Below are 9,647 nucleotides of genomic sequence, written 5' to 3'. Positions count from 1 at the left end.
CAAGGAAGCTTCGGCTTTCCCCGCTTGTCTGCCACATTGAGCATTCTGCTTCTTGGGGCTGGGGCTGCGTAGTGCGTAGATGACAGGGCAGACTTGGTTCAAGGTTGAACGATGGACTGTGCCCAGAAGACCACCCGGCAAGAGCTTTGGTCCTCGCGTCCCTTTGTGTGTGTGTGTGTTGGGGGGGGGGGTGTCCGTGTGCATTTAGAAACCTTTTCTTTGTGATCATGGCTTACACCAGCTCAGAAGGGTCCCGGTTCCAGGTCAGGTGGAGGAAGTGCACTCCACTCGTGTCTCACCAGAGAACGGCATCTCCAAGACCTGGGCAGAGAGCACAGTGCGGCTGGGTGGGGACCCTGAAAACTGCCCAGTGGCCGGGGTCTTGGGAGCCCAGAATTCCGGTTACATTGAGTGGCACTGATGTTCCATTTTTACTCTGGCCGCCTCAGTGTAGACTGAAGGTAGTCAGAAACCCACAGAGGGGCATGAAGGAAGGATCCACACTGTTCTGGCTGCAGGGACACAGTAGACTCCTGGTGCTCAGAAAATGGGAGAACCACTTATTTTTCCAGAAAATTCTGAAGTCAGGACAGTGTGGCTGCAGCAACAGAACTGAACAGTGGCCCGACCTGCAGAGGCATGAAACCCTGGGGGCAGAAACTGCACCCCTGGTAGGAGGAGCTGTGGTTCTCATCGGGGGCACTGGCCCTGGCTGCTCTTTGCCTCTCCAGTCCTCTTGGCACATGGCCCATTTGTCCGTGCAGCCACGGTGCAGCCACGACAAGCATGCTGCTGAGCTGGGTATCTCGAGTACCTGATTGCTGGCCAAAGGCCTGAAAAGGAGGAGCCCAAGGAATTGGAAAGTCCCAGGGAGGACCCCAGGAAGGACTTGGAAAGCTGCTCCTGAGCTCCTGGGTCGGCGTCCAAGTGGTGCACGTGTGGGTGGATCGGACTCCACACAGCAGAAACTTTTTTTAAAAGATTTATTTATTTATTTGAAAGTCAGAGATATAAAGAGAGAGGAGAGGCAGAGAGAGAGAGATCTTCCATCTGCTGGTTCACTCCTCAATTGGCTGCAACGGCCGGAGCTGCGCCGATCTGAAGCCAGGAGCCAGGAGCTTCCTCTGGGTCTCCCATGTGGGTGCAGGGGGCTCAAGGACTTGGGCCATCTTGTACTGCTTTCCCAGCCATAGAAGTGGAGCCCATATGGAATGCTGGGGCTTCAGGCCAGGGTGTTAACCTGCTGTGCCACAGCGCCAGCCCCACAGCAAAAACTTTTTTTTTAAGAGCTGAATGCCAGGTTCAGGTTCCAGACTGGCCCCCAGAGGCACACACCCGTGCCGGAACGGCCCTGCTCAGGCTTTGGAAAGCAAACTGGGCTGGGCTGGTTGGAACGTGAGGCCTCAACCTCGCCACACGGATTTCTTGCTGAAACAAAGGTATCGAGGTTCCCTAGAGGTCATCAACTAGCCTTTGAGTGTGGCAGCATGTTAAACACATCCGAACAGCAACTAGGAAAATCTCAACTAGAGTGAGGAAACAGAATTAACTGCGATAGAAGCCACACACACATAATTATATAAGTCTTCAAATAGCCATTATGCAAATACTCTGAGGGATAAGGGCAAGTCCTCTGAAAGTGAGTGGAAAGACAGCAAGTCTCAGTAAATAACAGTAATGAGAATAATAGTAATATAGAGAACAAAATAGGAACATTAGAACTGAAAAATGTACTAAATGAAAAAATTTTTTTAAAAAAAAATCTCCCTATGGGGGTCGGTGATGTGGTGTAGAAAGCTGCTGCCTGTAGCACCAGCATCCCATGTGGGTGCTGGTTCGAGTCCTGGCTGCTCCACTTCCAATCCAGCTCTCTGCTGTGGCCTGGGAAAGCAGTAGAAGATGGCCCAAATGCTTGAGCCCCTGCACCCATGTCGGAGACCTGGAAGAAGCTCCTGGCTCCTGGCTTCAGATCAGCACAGCTGCAGCTGTTGCGGCCAACTGGGGAGTGAACCAGTGGACAGAAGACCTCTCTCTAATAAATCTTAAAAACAAACAAACAAACAAACAAACTCCCTGGAGGAGACCACAACAGGAAGGAAGTGTTGGAGAAGAGACTGATCAATAGGAATTATGCAGTCTGAGCAACAGAGAGAAACAAGCAGTGGATTCCACCATTTATAGGGAAAGGGAAAGGGACTTGAGTGGCTACACCACTTTAGAAACCGTGAATGAAAGCAGGGATGACGTTGAGGGAATCACACGGCCCGATTGCAAGAGCCTGCTGTAAAACTACGAGGATGAAGACACGGGGGGCTGGGGAATGGAGCCGGGGCGCCCGTCCAACGCTGGGACCGTGGAGTCCAGAAACAGCCAGGGGCCACGAGAGAGCGCGGTTTGCTCATGTGAACAACAGGGCCTCAGCGTGGGGCGAAGAAGGCCTCGGCCTAAGCCCCGACCTGAACCAACTCCGAATGGCTCCTGGGTGTGAGTGTGGTGTAAAACCTGAGACCTCGTAGGAGCGAAGGGAAGAGAGGTTTTCCATGACATGGGCTTAGGCATCGCACTCTCAGGCCGGCAAAAGCCCAAGCCGAGAGGAAGAAGTTAACAGATCGGACTTCAAAATGAAGTTCCCGAGGAATCGCACCCTTGTCCCGACTTCCAGGTGAGGCCAGTGCCGCCGGCATGTGTTTAGGAGAATGCTCTCTGACTTCTTACGGATCACTGCACGCTCAGAGATTGTTCCCGGCCTCTAAGCGCCGCTGAGCCCTGCTCCCCGACAGCTGGAGCAGCACTGGCCTCACCTGGAAGTCGGGACAAGAGTGGAATTCATCAGGAACAAGATTGGGATCCAAGCCCGCACGGCACCCCATCCCCAGGTGATTCCTGTGAGGATTAACGCCAGTTTAAGACGCTCTGCTTCGGAAGAGGAAGGCCGGCCGGCTGCAGCCGCCACCCTGCGCTCCAGAGCCCCAGAGACGGCCAGCCCCTGAGGGCGTGCGCTCGCTCCGTCCTGTCTGTCTGGCCCGTCTTCCCTCTTAGCCGGTCTCGGGTCTCTCTCGATAGGTGGGCGCTGGCACTGCTTTCTGTCGTCTCACAGTTTCGCTCGTTTTGAATGCATCGCTTAACCGTATTAACCAGGTACGGAAGCCTGGTGAGGATTTCTAAGTAGCTTCCAGGCAGATTCAAGACAGACGGCCCTCGGGAGGGGAAAGGAGAATCCCAGGAGCTGTGCAAGGTAGGTGAGCGAGGAGTCCGTCCTTTGTCCTCCCCTCCAGGGTGTCAGGTGCACCTCCATCCCAGCACGCTCAAGGCCAACACCCTTACCTTGGAGGCGAACCTGCTGCCGTCCTGATGTGCTGCAAGGGAGCTCAGCACTGCAGCTCTTGGCTCCTCGGCTCCGGGGCTCGCAAAGGCCATGGTCTGGCCCTGGATCCCCCGGGTTCAGCTCTTTATAGGCCGAGTAGAGGACTTGCAGGAAAGCTGCTGCTGGCAAGGTGAAACGTGCCAAGCTCCTAGCAGAGTCACAGAGCTCTCCTTCCAGGGACAAGGTGGCCTTTGCCTGACGAACGAGATCCCCATCCCGGGCTGACTCCCACCACCCACCCCACCGGCAGGCCCCGCAGGCCATGACTTGGCTGTCAGCAGGGCTGCTGATAAGAACACGTTCCGGCTTAGGGGCACCCGCAGATCCCCCCGCGTCAGCCAGAGCTGTCCCCGCCCCTCGGTGCGACAAGTCACACTTCAGGGTCACCTTACAGGATGACTTAGTGATGCGCGTTGCTCTTTGGAGCCGCTAAGCCAGGGATAGAGCTGGGGATGACAGGCTACCATCTGCTGAGTCCCTCCTCCCCGGGGAGCAGGCTGTGGGCGCCAGGGCCGGTTTTCCAGCAAAAGGCGTCAAACCAGAAGGCTTCTCGGCTGAATGTGCGCTGGGTGCCCTTTGAGAGAGCACGCGGTAGCTTTGCACCAACATCTGGGGTGAAACACACGCGTGGTCAGGTCGTAATCAAAGCCGGCTCCAACAGGATGGGCGTGCTGCTGACAGGGTGTCGACACTGCGGGCAACACCGGTGTGGCTGAGGGCTGTTGTGGGGCGCACAGATGAAAACAGTGAGACCTTGCAGATCTAATTAGGAGTCTTTGTTGGCCAGCTGGCGGCTGCCTGGCTCACAGGGCAAGTCCGGAAAACACAGCCCCGAGCTGCAGTTGTGGGGAGTTTTTGAAGACAGAAAACACATCCTGGTGGCCTTGACCTTTATCAAGCAAGCAAGCAGAAGTACAGAGGCCAGAAATATGCCGGCTACAGCCGGATGAGCGGACCGGTATCGATAACTTGCTTATTCCAAAGGCACAGTTCTTGCTCGGAAGCAGCCAGCGAGTTAACCTGTCACCACGCCCGGCTATGTTACATCTTCTGGGAAATTTTAGTTTTGAGTCACCCTGTTGCATTCCCCACTGGTTATGCAGGATCAAACTCATCTTCTTCTTGGTTTAAATGTTGGTGTTGGGCCGGCGCCGTGGCTTACTAGGCTAATCCTCTGTGGTGCCAGTAACTCTGTGGTTCTAGTCCCGGTTGGGGTGCCGGATTCTGTCCTGGTTGCTCCTCTTCCAGTCCAGCTCTCTGCTGTGACCCAGGAAGGCAGTGGAGGATGGCCCAAGTGCTTGGGCCCCGCACCCGCATGGGAGACCAGGAGAAGCACCTGGCTCCTGCCTTCGGATCGGCACAGCGCACCTGCCGTAGTGGCCATTTGGGGGGTGAACCAATGGAAGGAAGACCTTTCTCTCTGTCTCTCTCTCTCTCACTGTCTAACTCTGCCTGTCAAAAAAAAAAAAAAAAATGTTGGTGTTGGATTCTAAATGTCATTAACTTGACTGTCTACAAGCGGCTGGTCATGTGTCGGGACAGGCAATTCGTGGCACAAGGGCCTGTGAGTAGCCCGAGTATTGTCCTGCCAGAGCCAGAGAGTTGCCAGCCAGGGTGAGCAAGAAAGCAGGTTTCACACAGGAGGTCCAGGCCCCTCCTGTTCGGGAGAACAACTTCAGCCAATAAATGCAGAGAGGATTCTCATTAGATACAGACTTCTCTAGTTCTGCCTGTTTACTTAAAGCTTTGCTGGTCGGTAATCACGGCCGACATTCCCACAGCTGTGGAGCCGGCCATTCCCAGCCAACCAGAAGGGGAGCTAGTACTGGGGCTGCTCGCCTCTCTCGGTGGAGAAACCCACCTTCCTACCTTCTCCTGAATAACAGTACGCATAGCTCTGTTTGGTTAGACGTGGTCCCACGTGAGAGAGGCAAGGCGTGCTTCCCAGGGAGCAAGCAAACCGGGTTCCCTCTGGGCTGTGATGTAATTATTAATTATATATAATAACATTAGTTCCTGCACCCACATGGTAGTGGGGTTCTGGGTGGTATTGGGATTAGTTTCATTCAGGAAGGTGAAGACGGAAGTTAGCATGTCCAATAGAGGATGGCGTGGGGCGTCTGACTCCATTTGTTCTGCTGGCCCTTCTAACAGATGTTAAGGGTGATGTCAAAGGAGGGGCCAGGTGCAGGTTGGGGAGCTGGAGGGTCCTCGTGGGTGACAACTGTGGTACTGTCTCTCCGCAGACCAATAGGCTTGGGAGGATTTTTTGGAGTGGGTCTTTGGAGATAAACTCTACACCTGCTGACATATTGCCATGGCCGGTGACATACGGTCTCAGTCCCCAGGTGTCCTCCCTGACCATTTTTAACCCGTATGAGGATGGGGTTGTAGGAAACTGTGCTACAGGCCTTGTTTTGGGCTCCCTGGGAGAGTTGGATGAGGTGGTCCCTCCCCTTATTTGTTACCCATCATTTTGCTTTAGTTTCACAACCCCAGCCAGCACAGTGGTATTGATCCTCCCCCTCACGGTCAGGAGGTCCTTGGGGGCATACAGAAAATCCAGTGTTTAACAAACCCTATGTTGGGGTTATTCTAACCTTTTCTGAACAGCTCACAGAGGTCAAAATGGAGGGTAGGGGAAGAGAGAGGAATTCTTTTTTTTTTTTTTAAGATTTTATATTTATTTATTTGAAAGTCAGAGTTACACAGAGGAGAGGCAGAGAGAGAGAGAGAGAGAGGGAGGGAGGGAGGGAGGTCTTCCATCCGCTGGTTCACTCCCCAATTGGCCGCAACGACCAGAGCTGTGCTAATCCGGAGCCAGGAGCTTCTTCCGGGTCTCCCACATGGGTGCAGGGGCCCAAGGACCTGGGCCATCTTCTACTGCTTTACCAGGCCACAGCAGAGAGATGGATCAGAAGTGGAGCAGCCGGGACTCGAACCGGTGCCCATATGGGACGCCAGCGCTTCAGGTCAGGGCGTTAACCCGCTATGCCACACACAGCGCCAGCTCCGAGAGAGGCATTCTTAACAATATAGTGCTATAGAGTGCCGTCCCCTGTTCTTAGTTCTCAAGTGTAACTGACTGACTGAGGTGGGTGAAAAGACGACCCACCCCCCACCCCTTGTAACTGCGTTGTCCACGATTAAGAAGCCTAAGAGACAGCTGGGGAAGTCATGTCTGTAGCGACCTCTGCAGGACTGGAGGGCCATTGTTCCGACGCCTGGCGCCTTGGTGCCTTTTTTTTTTTTTTTTTAAATCTGGATCTGATGAATCCAGTGGCGTTTTCCCACTAGTTTGACTGCTGTTGGCATGCTCAGATTATAGGCAAATGTCCCGTCCACCGCACCTTGAGGGTTGAGGGGTTGTGTTTCTTTATCCACACCAGAGCTCCAGACTGAATGTCTCGGGAGTCGGCACTGGGAGGCTGATTGGAGGTGATACGGTTGTGTGGCTTTTTCCAAGGCGTGGGCTTGTTGGAGGACCGTCTGAAGAGCCTGTACAGACTTAATGGAGTCATTACTCAAATCTGCCCACTGTTCCTCCCCTAGCTTGGGGAGTAGGGGTGGCGGCCTTCCAAACATTGTCTCATAGGGGTTAAACCCTTTACATAGGGAGTGCACTGTGCCTGTAATAGGGAGAAGGGAAGGAGGCTCACCCAGTCTCTAATTTTAATTTTGTTAAAGTTTCCTTTAGGGTCCTATTCATCCTTTCCACTCGTCCTGAACTTTATGGTCTATAGGCACACTGTAATTTTCAATTTATCCTTAACACCTTAGCTAGTAATTGGGTTACCTGAGCGATAAACGCAGGCCATTGTCAGACCCAATCGTTAGAGGGAGGCTAAGTCTCGGGACAACATTTTAACCACTCTCTGAGCTGTTTCTGTTTTGGTGGGGGAGGCCTCTGTCCATCCTGGAAAAGTGTCAATGAATACTAGAAGATAGTGGTAACCATATTTTCCAGGTAATGTTTCAGGAAAGCCCACTTCCCAGTGTTCTCCAGGGGCCTCTCCCCATAACCCCACCCCTTGGGCCAACGCTCCTCTTCGTCCCGGGTTTACCTGGGTGCAGCTATGACAATGGGACGAGACCTGGTGCGTCCACTGAGCCAGTCCGGGGATGCGATAGTAGCCTTGCAGTAATTCAGTCAGTTAGTGCTTCCCAGATGGTGCCGGGTGGGCTCGTTCTATCAGCTTTTGGCCAACTGCGGTCGGGAGGAGCGGCCTCCCATCAGGAAGCTGCATCCACCCCTCGGGGTCCGTCTTAGCCCCTCGTGACTGTGTGGCTTTCTCCTCTTCTGTATAGACAGGGACCATGGGCACCACGGGAAGACTTTGGAGGGGCCGCACTGGTTTTAAGGCAGCTTCCTGAGCTGTTTTATCCACGAATGCATTTCCCTTTGCCTCTGGGGACTGCGAGTTCTGATGTCCCTTACAGTGGACGGTGGCTATTTTCTTTGGCAGCCACACTGCCTCTAATAGTGCCAAGATTTCGGACACATTTTTTATCTGTTTTCCTCCAGATGTTAGGAGCCCCCATTCCTGATACAGTGCCCTGTGGACATGGGCAGTGGTAAAAGCAAACCTGCTGTCCTTGTAGATGTTGACAGATTGTTCCCTGCTCCCTCTCACAGCCTGAATTAGTGCTATTAACTCAGCCCTCTGGGCAGAGGGTCCATGTCCCATTGTCTGGGCCCAAACAAATTCTGTGAAGGTGACCACGGCTGCACTTGGGTACCTCACTCCTTTGGAGATGAAGCTGCTCCCATCAGGGAACAAGATAGCATCTGGGTCTTCCAGTGGGGTGTTGGACAGCTCCGCCCTCGGGTTGGTTGAGGACTCCGGCACCTCCTTACAGTCGTGGATAGGCCCTGATGGATCATCATCAGGAAGCAAGGCAGCAGGATTTAAAGCAGAAGTTTTTAGAATTTTGATTCTTGGTGGGTCTAGGAGCAGTAGCTGGTGTTGGGTGATCCTGCATTGGAGAGTCACCTCTCTGGGGGGCTTCACAATTAGGTTCCACCATGTGCAAGTCCTGAGCCAGGGTTGACTTTGAGGCTTCCTTCATTAGCAGAGCTGTAGCTGCTACAGCCCTTAGACATCCCGGCCACCCAGCATCTACATAGTCCCGTCTCTTGGAAAGATAGGCCAGGGTTGCTTTCATGGTCCCAGAGCTTGGGTTAGGACTCCCTTTGTGAGACCCTGAACTTCTGCTGCATACAGCTGAAAGGGCTTTGATGATCTGGGAGAGCCAGGGCCGGGGGTGCTCGGAAGGCCTGACTCTCGGTCTCAGGCCACTGGAGAGTCCTCCTGTTCTCTGATGCTGGCAGGGCCGTTTCTGCAAAACCTGGAATCCAAAGGCAACAGTGGGCTTCGGCTCCTAAGAACTCCCTGACTTGTCTTTTGTTTTTGGTCAGTGTATCGTAAAGATGGCCTCCATGCAGCTGGATGACAAGGCCCTCCTCCCCTCTGTCAGTTCAGACCCCAAGCAAGTGGCTGTGGGCGTGCAGAGCGGGGCCTTCCAAGTGGATCCTCAGTATCCCAGGTCTGACAGTTCTTGGAGCAGGTCCTCAGTGGCCTGAGAGTGCTGGGCCCAATTCTTGGCTGCCAAGAGGTCATCCACGTACTGTAGTAGCACGACCTCTGGGTGCTGGTGCCGAAGTGGGCCAGGTCTTGGCTCTAAGCCTCATCAAATAGGGTGGGGGAATTCTTAAACCCCTGTGGCAGTCTAGTCTGTGTATGTCAGTTGTCCTGAGAAACCGCCTTCAGGGTCTGTGCACTCAAAGGCAGAAGTAGGCTGACCCTCTGCAGCCAGAGGAAGACTAAAGAAGGCATCCTTCAAATGCAGGACGGAGTCCATCTGATGGCTGGGAGGCAAGAGACTTAAGAACGTGTACAGGTTGGGCACGGTGGGGCGGATGATTTTGACCGGTTTGTTGACCTCCTGTAGATCTCACACTGGCTGGAACTGGAGGGCCCAGGCTTTTGGATGGATAACAGGTGTGTTCCATGCTGGCTGGCAGGGAATGAGGATGCCTGACTTGCAGAGTCTGTCAACTTGAGCAGCTCCCCCTCTCTTTGCCTTTAGGTGAACTGGGTATTGTTGAACCCAGACTGGTTCAGCAGAGCTGGTTAGCTGGACAACGATGCAGGGCTGGTGGGCGGCCAGTCCGGGGGCATTGTCCTCTACCCAGACCTCAGGGATTTTGTTCTTGAATCTCTGGAGGCAATCAGTGTTCGGTGGGGTGGAATCAGTTTCAGTCATTAGAAGATATTCCTTG

Source organism: Lepus europaeus, chromosome 9 (genome assembly GCF_033115175.1).
Source record: "Lepus europaeus isolate LE1 chromosome 9, mLepTim1.pri, whole genome shotgun sequence".
In the NCBI taxonomy this organism is placed as follows: Eukaryota; Metazoa; Chordata; class Mammalia; order Lagomorpha; family Leporidae; genus Lepus; species Lepus europaeus.
Note: the sequence above shows the minus strand (reverse complement) of the source record.